The sequence below is a fragment of the Mobula hypostoma genome, chromosome 18, assembly GCF_963921235.1.
Source record: "Mobula hypostoma chromosome 18, sMobHyp1.1, whole genome shotgun sequence".
Classification (NCBI taxonomy): domain Eukaryota; kingdom Metazoa; phylum Chordata; class Chondrichthyes; order Myliobatiformes; family Myliobatidae; genus Mobula; species Mobula hypostoma.
In genome coordinates, this window is record NC_086114.1 from 52,481,503 (window position 1) to 52,492,502 (window position 11,000).

Below are 11,000 nucleotides of genomic sequence, written 5' to 3' on the forward strand. Positions count from 1 at the left end.
TTTTTCCAGTTCTCCGGAATCATTCCAGAATCTAGTGACTCCTGAAAGGTCATTACTAATGCCTCCACAATCTCTTCAGCCACCTCTAACATAACCCTGGATTTAGTCCATCTGGTCCAGGTGACTTATCTACCTTCACACCTTTCAGCTTCCCATGCACCTTCTCCTTAGTGATAGCAATTACATTCATTTCTGACATTCTTGATTTTTTGGCATACTGCTGATCTCTTCCACAGTGAAAGCTGGAGCAAAATACTTAGTATGTTCTAATAAGTTTGTCAGCCATTTCTTTGTTCCTCCGTTACTACCACTCCAACATCATTTTCCAGCAGTGTGAGATCTACTCTCGCCTCCCTGTTACACTTTATATCTCTGAAAAAAACTTTTGTATTCTCTTTTAGCTTATCTTCATATTTCATGTTTTCTCTCTTTATTGCTTTTTTAGTTGCCTTCTGTTGGCTTTTAGCTTCTCCAACTCAAACTGCAGGGTGAATTATATCATATAATGATCACTCTCTCCTAAGGGTTCCTTTACCTTAAGCTCCCTAATCAAATTTGGTACATTACACAACACCCAAAATAGAATTGCCTTTTCCCTAGTGGACTCAACTATAAGATGCACTAAAAAGCCATCTCATAGATGTTGTACAAAGTCCTTCTCTTAGGATCCAGCACCAACCTGATTTTCCCAATCTGTCTGCATATTGAAATCACCCATGATTATCGTAACATTATGCTTTTTACCTGATCTCCCGTTGTAATTTATATCACACTGAGTTAACTGTTTTTTGTTTTAAGAACTGGTTTTCAGTTCATAATGTAACTTGCAAGCAATAATCTGTTTGAAGTTAAAAGGATACTTGGGCTGGCTGCTAAAAGGTGTGGTTTGCAAAGTGAAGTAACCATAAAACCTATTGTCTGCATTAGCCAAACGCAAGATAATGAGTTTATATTAATTGGCCTACATTAAGCCAGACAACTATAGCTAAGTTATTCTTATAATTATTGTCCTCATAAACTTTTAGGCCATCTGTGCATGTTACTTTGTCCCAGCAAAGGTATCTGGAAAACAACACATGCAGATGATGTCCCCCTAGCAGCAAAACAGCGTAAATATTGGGAAGCACTGGGGATTATTACAAATGACATGAAGAATGGGCGAAAGACGGAGTGACTGAAAGAAGAACTGGAATTCATTCCTCAGTCTCCAGTTTCTGTCCCTCTGCAACTCATTGGTATGTTCTTTTAGTTTGTAAGATTTGTGCCTGCATTTGGAAATCCTTTGTAGCTTATAAATCGTTTGTAGTTCTGAAATGTTTTAGAAATCAGAAACACTCTGGGAGTCTTAAATATGTTAAGAAGTACTATATTTGTCTAAGTTTAAACCTGTACCACTAAAAATAAGATAAACTGTGTTTAAACTACTTGTTAGCTGGAAGTACGTATCTCCTCCTTGGTCGGGGTGGCGGGGTGATGGAATGCACCATCAAGCAGTGGGTATTGGCAGCTGGACCTTGCTGAACAGACTAGACAGGGAAGTAAGCTCATCATTGAAGAGTCGGTGGATAGAGTATAACCTCCTATATTGGGGGTACCTGTAGACATCCATATCAGACAAGGCTTAAAATCTACTTTTAAGTTTAGGGCTTTGTGGACAGGGAAGCCAATACCACTACAAACAAACTTAACACTTCAACTCTGAGATCACTTATTCTGAAGTAAATAAGAGCTATTCCTAACCGAGTTTCCCTGACACAGATTCTGGTTGACCAGCTGAGTGCTTCCAGCGTTCTCTGCTTTTGTTACCGGTTTACACGCATCAGGTCTATTCAATTTGGTCAGGTCACTGGTCTGAGTGCTACTGGTACCATGTAACCCAGTACTACCTGTCGCATGGTCGGGTGGTCGGCGACTAAACCGGCTCCCCCACCAGGCTTGCCTGGTGAGGAGGGTGGCTAGACACCCTGCAGGACGAAAAACAAGACCTGTCAAAGGGCGAATGAGCCTTCTCGTAGGGTCAATGGCCATCTAGCAAACACGTACCGTGAAGCGTGGAAAGGGCATCCCTTGCATCGAAGCTTGGTCTGGCCATTCACTGCAACAGAACTTCCCCCAGCTGTCTTGAAACCCACCATGCCACTGGATTTGATCAGATTAGATTACGAGGACACGCAGTCCTCTTTTATTGTCATTTAGTAATGCATGCATTAAGAAATGATACAATATTGAGAGGGGGGGATGTGGAGAGGATGGGTCTGGACCTGTGCAAACCCCTACTCACCTAAAATCCATTCATGCACACACTGTTCCTTTCTGAGGAGTGGGGTACCACCCCACTAACTGCTTGAAAAGAACCATCATCATCCTATGGGATGGATAGCCAGAGAAAGAGAGAGAGATTGAATTTGAACAAGTAACTTTTGTTCATAACGTTTTAGATGGCATTCATCTTCCGCTTCTCAGCAGGTCACCTGTAACATGCCACATAACACACCACCGGGGAATGAAGCATTGGGAAGCTGGTACGTGCAATAAGTCTGAACTGGGAAAGCACAGCACCTTGGAGAATTCGGGGACCAGAAAGGGTCACAGAAACAGCAGGGAGCAAAGCAGACAGAAGGACACCTACCTTTTGTATTTCAGGACCCACTTTCCTTTATTTCAAAGAATCTCACAGCTTTATAAAACTCTGGTTAACCTGCGCCTGGAGTATTGCATTCAATTCTGATTGTCCCATTATAGACAGGAATTGGAGACTTTGCAGAGGGTGCAAAAGGTGCTTACCAGGATGCTGCATGGATTAGAAAGCATACCTGTGTGTTATAAGGAGAAGTTAGGATACACTTTGAGTCATTTCCTCTGGACCAAGAGAGGCTGAGGAGAGACCTGATAAAAGGTTTATGAGTAGCATAGCTAGAGTAGGCAGCAGTATTCTTTTCCAGGGTCGAAATTTCTAATACCAGAGGGCACACACATTTAAGGTGAGAAGGGAGGTAAATTCAAAGGGGATAGGTGGGGCAGGGGCAGGTTTTTTTTTACACGGGGTGGTGGGGGCCTGGAATGTGCTACCAGGAGCGATGATGGAGGCAAATATAATAGAAGAATTTAAAAGCCTCTATGATAGGCACATGAATGGGCAGAGAACAGAGGCATGTGGAGTTTTGTAGACCGAAGGGATTAGTTTAGTTAGCACTTAATTACTAGTTTGATTAATTTGGCACATTATGGGCTGTAAGGGCCTGATGCTCTGGACTGATTTATGTTCTATATGAACAATCTGACTGCCAATCACTTCAACGCATAATGTTTGACACCTGCTCCATTTTTAAATGTTTGGTCTTGGATTTAACATGTGGCTGGCAAGATCTTTTTATCTGGCTATCACAAGTTAGCATAACTAAGTGGTGTACTGATCCCAGGATAACTCAGGACAATCCTTAGAGGAAGTCATTTTGTTTTTTTTGTGAAAGTCTGCTTCGCTAATTCTGGATTTTGACTTCCAGACTTTCAGTCCAACTGAACTCAAATTCCCAACCCGTGGTATTATAATTTCTACTCAACTTCTCCGGATTATTACCAGTTTTAGCATAATCAATACATTCCAATTGTATCTAAATAGCCACCCTAAGCATTCAAACCAGACTACCAAAAGTTAATTGTTAACATTATTGCTCCAGCATTCAAACTTCTGCTGATGCCTAATGATAACTGATTAAAAATAATAACTGTGTAAAACTAGCTCCAAATAATCTATGTTATTAATTCTGTCCATCTATTGGCTGGCTTCAATGGAGTGTGTCCGTCTTGTGAAATGATTTTCAGTGTTTTCTGATGGACTTCTCAAAGGCCTATTGTTTGGTTTTCAACTGGTTTACTCATTCGACTGGAGTTTTTAAACTGGGCTTTGTCCTGTCCAGCTGGCACAGTCTCAGCAAATGCCGGAAATCACACAGGTGTCCTTCTCAAAACTCCCTGCATAATCACACAAAGAGCCAAAAATACTCCTGTGGAGTGTGAAACCAAGAATAGTCCTGACCCTGTCAGGTTCCCGTAAAGCAGATTAGGTTAAAATGCTTGTGTAATTAGATTGACTGCACAAAATGTGGATGTTGCCCCACCTTTTACTTCACTTAAAGGTCCAAGAACTAATTAAATTTCCCAGAATTTAGACCATAAAACCATAAGACATAAGAGCAAAATTAGGCCATTCAGCCCATCGAGTCTGTTCCACCATTCCATCATGGCTGATTTATTATCCCTCTCAATCCCATTCTCCTGCCTAATGAACCCCGGTCACTGGTGCTGTAATGGTTTGATGCTAACCACTACACTACCATGCCATCAAGAACTGCTTTAAATATACCCAATGACTTGGCCTCCACAGCTGTCTTTGGTATGGAATTCCACAGATTCACTCTCCCCTGGCTGAAGAAGTTTCTCCTCATTACTGTTCTGAATGGATGACCTTCCACACAGCACAGAAATAGGCACTTCATCCCATCTACCTTGTGCTAACCTGGTCTTCTGCCCAGTGCCATCCACTTGTACCTGAACTACAGCTTTCCATACCGCTCTCTCATCCATGTACTATCCAAACTTCTAAATATTACACTTGAACTCATCTATCACTTCTGCTGGCAGCTTGCAACAGCCTCAGAATGAAGAAGCTCCCTCTCTGATTCTGTAATGAGCTCTTTGGGCTTGTGCAGGGAGCTGAAGAGTGTTGGGCTCCCAAGTTTTTAGAGCATCTGATCTGGTTTAACAAGAGTCCTTAATCCCTGGAGCTTACTGTTTAACCTTGGTAAGTTTATTTTGCCAGGCTCGGAGATTCTGTAATATTTGTATTAGTTAAGTGGATGCTCTGTTAGCCCTGTTGTAGGGTACTAGTTTTGAGAAGTTACGTCTTACAGTGTCGCTTGGCCGAGCCACTGATGTTCTGCAGGTTTTCTTATGAATAAACCCTGATCGCCATCTCTACATGGGAGTCTGTCTTTCCTCCAGACTTGGGTCTCGTCATTCCCAGCACACATCGTGACAGATTCCCAATAAATATTTCATCTCTCACCCTAAATCTATGACCTCTATCCTCAGTCTCACACAACCTAAGAGGAAAAAGCCTGAAAAAAAAATTCAACCTATCAATACCCCTCATAATTGTTGATACCTCTATAAGATCTCCCCTCATTCCCCTACGCGCCACTGAATAAAGTCCTAACTAATTCGAACGTTCCCTGTAACCCAGGCCTCCAAGTTGTTGCAACATTCCCTTTAATTTTTTCTGCATTCTTTCTCGCTTGTCCTATAGGTAGGCTACTCGATCTGCAAATAATTCTCCATATTAAACCTCACCAACATCTAGTACAACTTCAACATAACATCCCAATTCCTGTACTCAATGCCCTGATTTATGAAGGCTGATATGCCAAAAAGCTCTCTTTACACCTCTATCTACCTGTGACGACACTATCAAGGAATTATGGATCTGTATTCCCAGATCCCTTTATTTTACTGAAAACCCAGTGCCTTACCATTCATGGTGTATGTCCTACACCGATTTGATGATCAACACCTGTCTGTGTTAAATTCCATATACCATTTTCAGTCTATTTTCTGAGTCTATTATGTAACTGCAACAGCACAAAAATAACCCATTTTGCCCAATATTCTCAAAACGAGCATCTATAATCCTCACAAGGCTATTTTACAAATTTCTTTCGCACTAGAGTTACATAGCTTGGAAAATACCCTTCAGCCGACTTGTGTACACTGAACAAATTGCTCGCTGTTGTTCGTCCATCGTTGACGTCGATGAGGACCTCGACACCATTATGATGGTGTCGAGACTAGCGCGTGATTTGGATTTAAGTGAGGGAAAGTTGCGCAGCGTCAGCCTCACTCTCTCTTCCCAATTCCCATCTGGATCCAGTGGCAAGACAGAGTCTAGACAGCTGGAGATGGGACTAGGCGCAGTGGATGACCAGGACGTCTTCCGTGTCTTGTCCTGCTCTACACGTTCCACAACGCTTGCAGAGACCGCCACCTTGACCATTGGACCTTCCATTGGTCTCGTCCGCTCAATCCGCTGGAGTCAGTCTTCACATGCTGGGATAGACAACTCCCTATCTCACCGAGGGTTTGAGACCCGTCGGCTACCCTCACCTGGTTTAGCCGGCTTGTCGAAGCCGTTGCCCAGGGTGTGGCCGCTGTCACATGCAAACAGCTACGGGGAGCCACAGGTGAGAGCTGAGTGCCAGGTGGGGACCAAAGGTGGACTAACCGCCCTAAAAAGGACGTGACATGTTCCCCCACCAGAGATGCTACCCCTCCCTGACACCCCATACACTCCAAATTGCTCACTAGAGTTGTCCCATTTGTCTGTATTGGGCCTATATTCCTCTAAACCAAGGGTCCCAACCTTTCATGTGCCATAGAACCTTACCATTCACTAGGTGAGCGGGACCCCAGGTTAGGAACCTCTGCTCTAAATATTTACCATCCAAGTACCTGCCCAAAAGCCTTTTAAAATGTATCCACCTGTACCACTTCCTCTGTTCATTCCACCTAACCGCCACCCACTGTATGAAAAAGCCTCAAGTTTCCTTTAAATTTCTCCCCTTTCACATTAAATTAAACTTTCTAGTTTTAGACTCCCTACCCTTGGAAAAAAAGAACATTCATCTTAATTATGCTCCTTGTGGTTTTATAGTCACCCCTCAGCATTCTATACCAGCTGGTGGCGCAATGGGATCAGCGCCGGACTCCAGAGCGAAGGCTCCCAAGTTTGAATCCAAGTTGAGCCACCCCCAAGCACGCTTTCCATCCGTGCCAGGTTCAGTGTCGAGCTAGCCACTTGACCTCGTAAAAAATACAAGGGTCAAGTCAGGAACGTTCATATTGTGACACCGTTAATCCTGACACCACTCGCCGGACAGAAATGGCTGACTGTCTGGTGCAACACATTTAAAAAAGGTTAAAAAAGCATTCTATGTTCAGGGAAAAAAAAACCAGCCTACCCAGTGTCTCATGCCTTCCAGTTTTGATATCATCCTTATGAATCATTTCTGAATCCTTTCTGGCTTAATGACGTGCTTCCTACATCTAGGCAACCAGAGCTGCACACAGTACTCCAAGTGATGTCTCACTAACGACTTATAGTTTTGTAACATGACGTTCAAACTCTTGTACTCATGGAATGAACCAAATGTCCTCTTCACTACCCTGTTTACCAGTGTTACTACTTTCAGCAAACTATGTACTTGTACCCTTAGGTATCTCTGTTCCACAATACTGACCACAACCCTGACATTTGCTGTCTATGTCCTATTGTGTATTTAATATATCAGTAATATTTGAGAATTATTTTAAATATAGTGTTTCATTAAGCATCCTTTGTTATTTAAGTAATTCATTATGGTTATATGTACGAAGTACATTGAATGGTATATGTCGTCACACCACCATATTATATGCATGTGTCTTGCTTAGAGACCAAGTTGGGCTCATATTTCAGACGCCCATCTTTTCTTTTCAATTAGTTTAATGTTTTGCAGTTACAAAACGTAACAGTGGCAACGAGGGGGTTTTAAATGAACCCGAGACATCGACCTAACTGTTGAAGCGCAGTGAGAAGTTCAAGTTTTAAAAAATGCAGCAAGAAATGTTCAAGTTAAAAAAATCACAACATGTGTACTTAATAAGGGGAGATGATATGTGAGGATTAAAAAGGATTGAAAATTGTGAGAAAATGGACAAATTCGCTGGTTCATAAACAATGAGTACCAGATAATAATAAGAAGAAGAAATGGCTGGCTATATCGGAAAGATTGATGTGTTTGATTACACAATAGATAACAGGCTCATGTATACTGAGAATATTGAGCAGTATTTTAAAGCAAATGAAATAGCCAATAAGAAACAAGTACCAGGTTTTCTGAGTGCATTGGGTGGAAGACCATACCATACAGTTTACTTAGAAATTTAACTGCTCCAACCAAACCAGCAGAGATGAGCTTTGCTGATATTGTAAAAGTAATGCAGGAGGATTTAGAACCAAAACCATTGTTGATTGCAGAATGTTTTAGGCTTCATAAGTGGAATCAAAAGGAAGGAGAGTCCTTTTCAGCATTCGTGGCTGAATTGTTGTCTGAGCATTGTCATTTCAATGATGGACTTAATGATGCACTGAGAGAGTGTTTAGTTTGAGGAAAGTTGCAAGCATTCATCTTCTGTGAGTATAAAGAACCAGAATCTACTCTGCTGCATGAACTTCAAGAGGGAGACAAAAAGCTGCTTTTAAAAGTAGATGCAAAGACCAAAGCCCAACTGGATGAATGGAAGGCTAAAAAGAAAGGACTCAATGGAGATACAAAAACAGAGGATTTGTCAGATGATGTTGTAGATGAAGAAACCAAGAGGAGAGATCAGGTCATAAAAATAGCAATGAAAGGATTAATAAGAGAATACTCCAGTGAATTAGGTGCACCTTCCCAGGATCAAAATGCACATTCTAGGAAGAAGAAAAGGGAAAAGAAAGGTGAGGATGACATAAGTGTTATGGAAATGGAAGAGGATAAATGAAACCTAATTTCTCGAAATTAGCAAATTCAGAGATACTCATAAAAAAGCCAGAAGAAAAATGAAGGCAGGAAAAAGAAAGACAAGAATTTGGAAAAGAGAGAAGAGATAGTGAGCAAGACCATGAGCATTAAAGAGAAAAGGAACATGAGAAAGAAAAAGAGCGGGATAAAGAGAAAGAAGCTGGAACCGAGAGAGAAGCAAGAATCTAAGCAGATCCAGAGAGGGAAAAGCCAAGAAATGAAGAAGAAAGGTGTCCAGAGCTGTCAGATCCACTTCCTGCAGGCTCGCTGTCAACTCCTACAACCAGCACAGAAGAGGCCCCAAAACCTGAGACTGTTTTCACAACTGCCAAACAGAGTGTCCACCCAACATGTGCCAGGACATTGCGTGCCTGAAGTGGCCTGACCAGTCATCTTCAGACACACCGCATCCAGTCTCAAAGTGACTATATATGAAATAAAACAAGGAGGAGTGTTGTGTACTTAATATTTCAGTAATATTTGAGTGATACTATAAATATATTGTTTGATTAAGCATTCTTTGTTTTTTAAATTATTCAGTATCTGTATTGTTCTGGAGTTCAAAACATGACATGCACTGTCCTCCTGGTTTAACTTAGAAAAATGCAACTCTTCACACTTATACAAGCTGAAATTCATCTGCCTATCCTTGGCCCACTCTTCCAGTTGGTGTAGATCCTGCTGTAATCTTAGACAATCTTCTTCACCGTCTACTATACCACCAGTTGTGGTGTCATCTGCAAACTTACTGACCATGCTGGCTACATTCCTAATTACTAATATAGCTCACAGGAAATAATTGACCAAGAACCAATCCCTGCAGCGCACCATTGGTCTCAGGGCTTCAACCTGTGAAGGAGCCCTCCACCACCACCTACAAATGATCACCACGTTCTGTTATTGCTTTTTTAAAATTGCTGTTTGACTAGAGAAGCATTCACTTGAGTGAGGAAGAGTCCGTTCACAATTACTGATTGAAAGGGATTGCACTTTGTCACATTAATTTACTAACAATGGGAAAATGAGGGCGAGACGGTAAACAGTGATGGATCAAGAGCTCATAAAAGTTGCTGGTGAACGCAGCAGGCCAGGCAGCATCTCTAGGAAGAGGTACAGTTGATATTTCGGGCAACTTTTCGAGCAACTTTTATGTGTGTTGGTTGAAATTCTAGCATCTGCAGATTTCCTCGTGTATGGATCAAGAGCTGATGAGATCTCCTAAACTGGACTGGACTAAAAATACAGGGGCTCTGTACAAGAAGGGACAGAGCTGACTGTACTTCCTGAAGAGGCTCCAGTATTCAGTGTCTACGGTACTGTGCTGCAGATGTTCCACGACTCAGTGGTGGCCAGCATTTGATTCGACGCGGTAGTCTGCTGGGGCAGCAGGGTGAGAGCAGCTGACGCCAAGCTCGTCAGGAGGGCTGGTTCTGTTCTGGGAGTGGAACTGGATTCTCTGGTGGTTGTCTGTGAGAGAAGGATGCTGCAGAAGCTACAAAGCATTATGGATAATCCCCCTCACCCCCTCCATGACATTCTGGACAAACAGAGGAACACCTTTAGACTGATTCTACCAAAGTGCACCACTGAATACCACAGGACATCCTTTCTCCCTGTGGTTATACGAGTCTACAACTCCTCCTCCTTAAGTATATAAGTACATGGTTCCATTGCACATCTGTGTTTAGAACTATTACTTTTTAGTACAAATTTTGTATTTTTTTTTTGCATCTCAATGCTTACACTTTGTATTTCAAAGTATATATTTCGGAATGAGCAACCTTGCAACGACAATTTCCGATGGGATAAATAAAGTTTTATCTTAATCTTAATGTGAAGGAGATTACAATTATAGTAAGAAAGGGAAGTGAGAGAAGGCAGGTGTGAAAGTATGAAAATTTGAGTCATATAGCATGGAAATGGATCCATGCTGACTGTATTGGCCAGTGAGCTCGTCCCATCTGCCCACATTTGGCGCATAGCCCTCTAAACCTCTCCTATCCGTGTATTTATTTAGTTGATTTTTAAATGTTACTAATGTGCCCACCTCGACTTCCTGGCAGCTCAGCTTCCTAATATGTACCACCCCTTGTATGAAAAGGCTGTTCCTGAATTCCTGCTTAAATCTAGATTCTGATCTCAAAACTATACCCATTTTGTACTTCCTCCCTGGAAAAAGATTATGTGTTGACAGTGCAGAGGCAATGTTGTTGGGGGAGGGGGCAGGGGAAAAGGAGAATGAGTTACAACTAAAAACAGAGACACTCAGCAAGTCAGGCAGCCTCTGTGGAAAGAGAAATAGGGTTAATGTTTCAGGCTGAAGACCATTTATTACAGTTCATCAATATTTTTAGCCTGGATTATATGCTCAGACCTCTGGCCCAGGACTTAACCCACAATCTT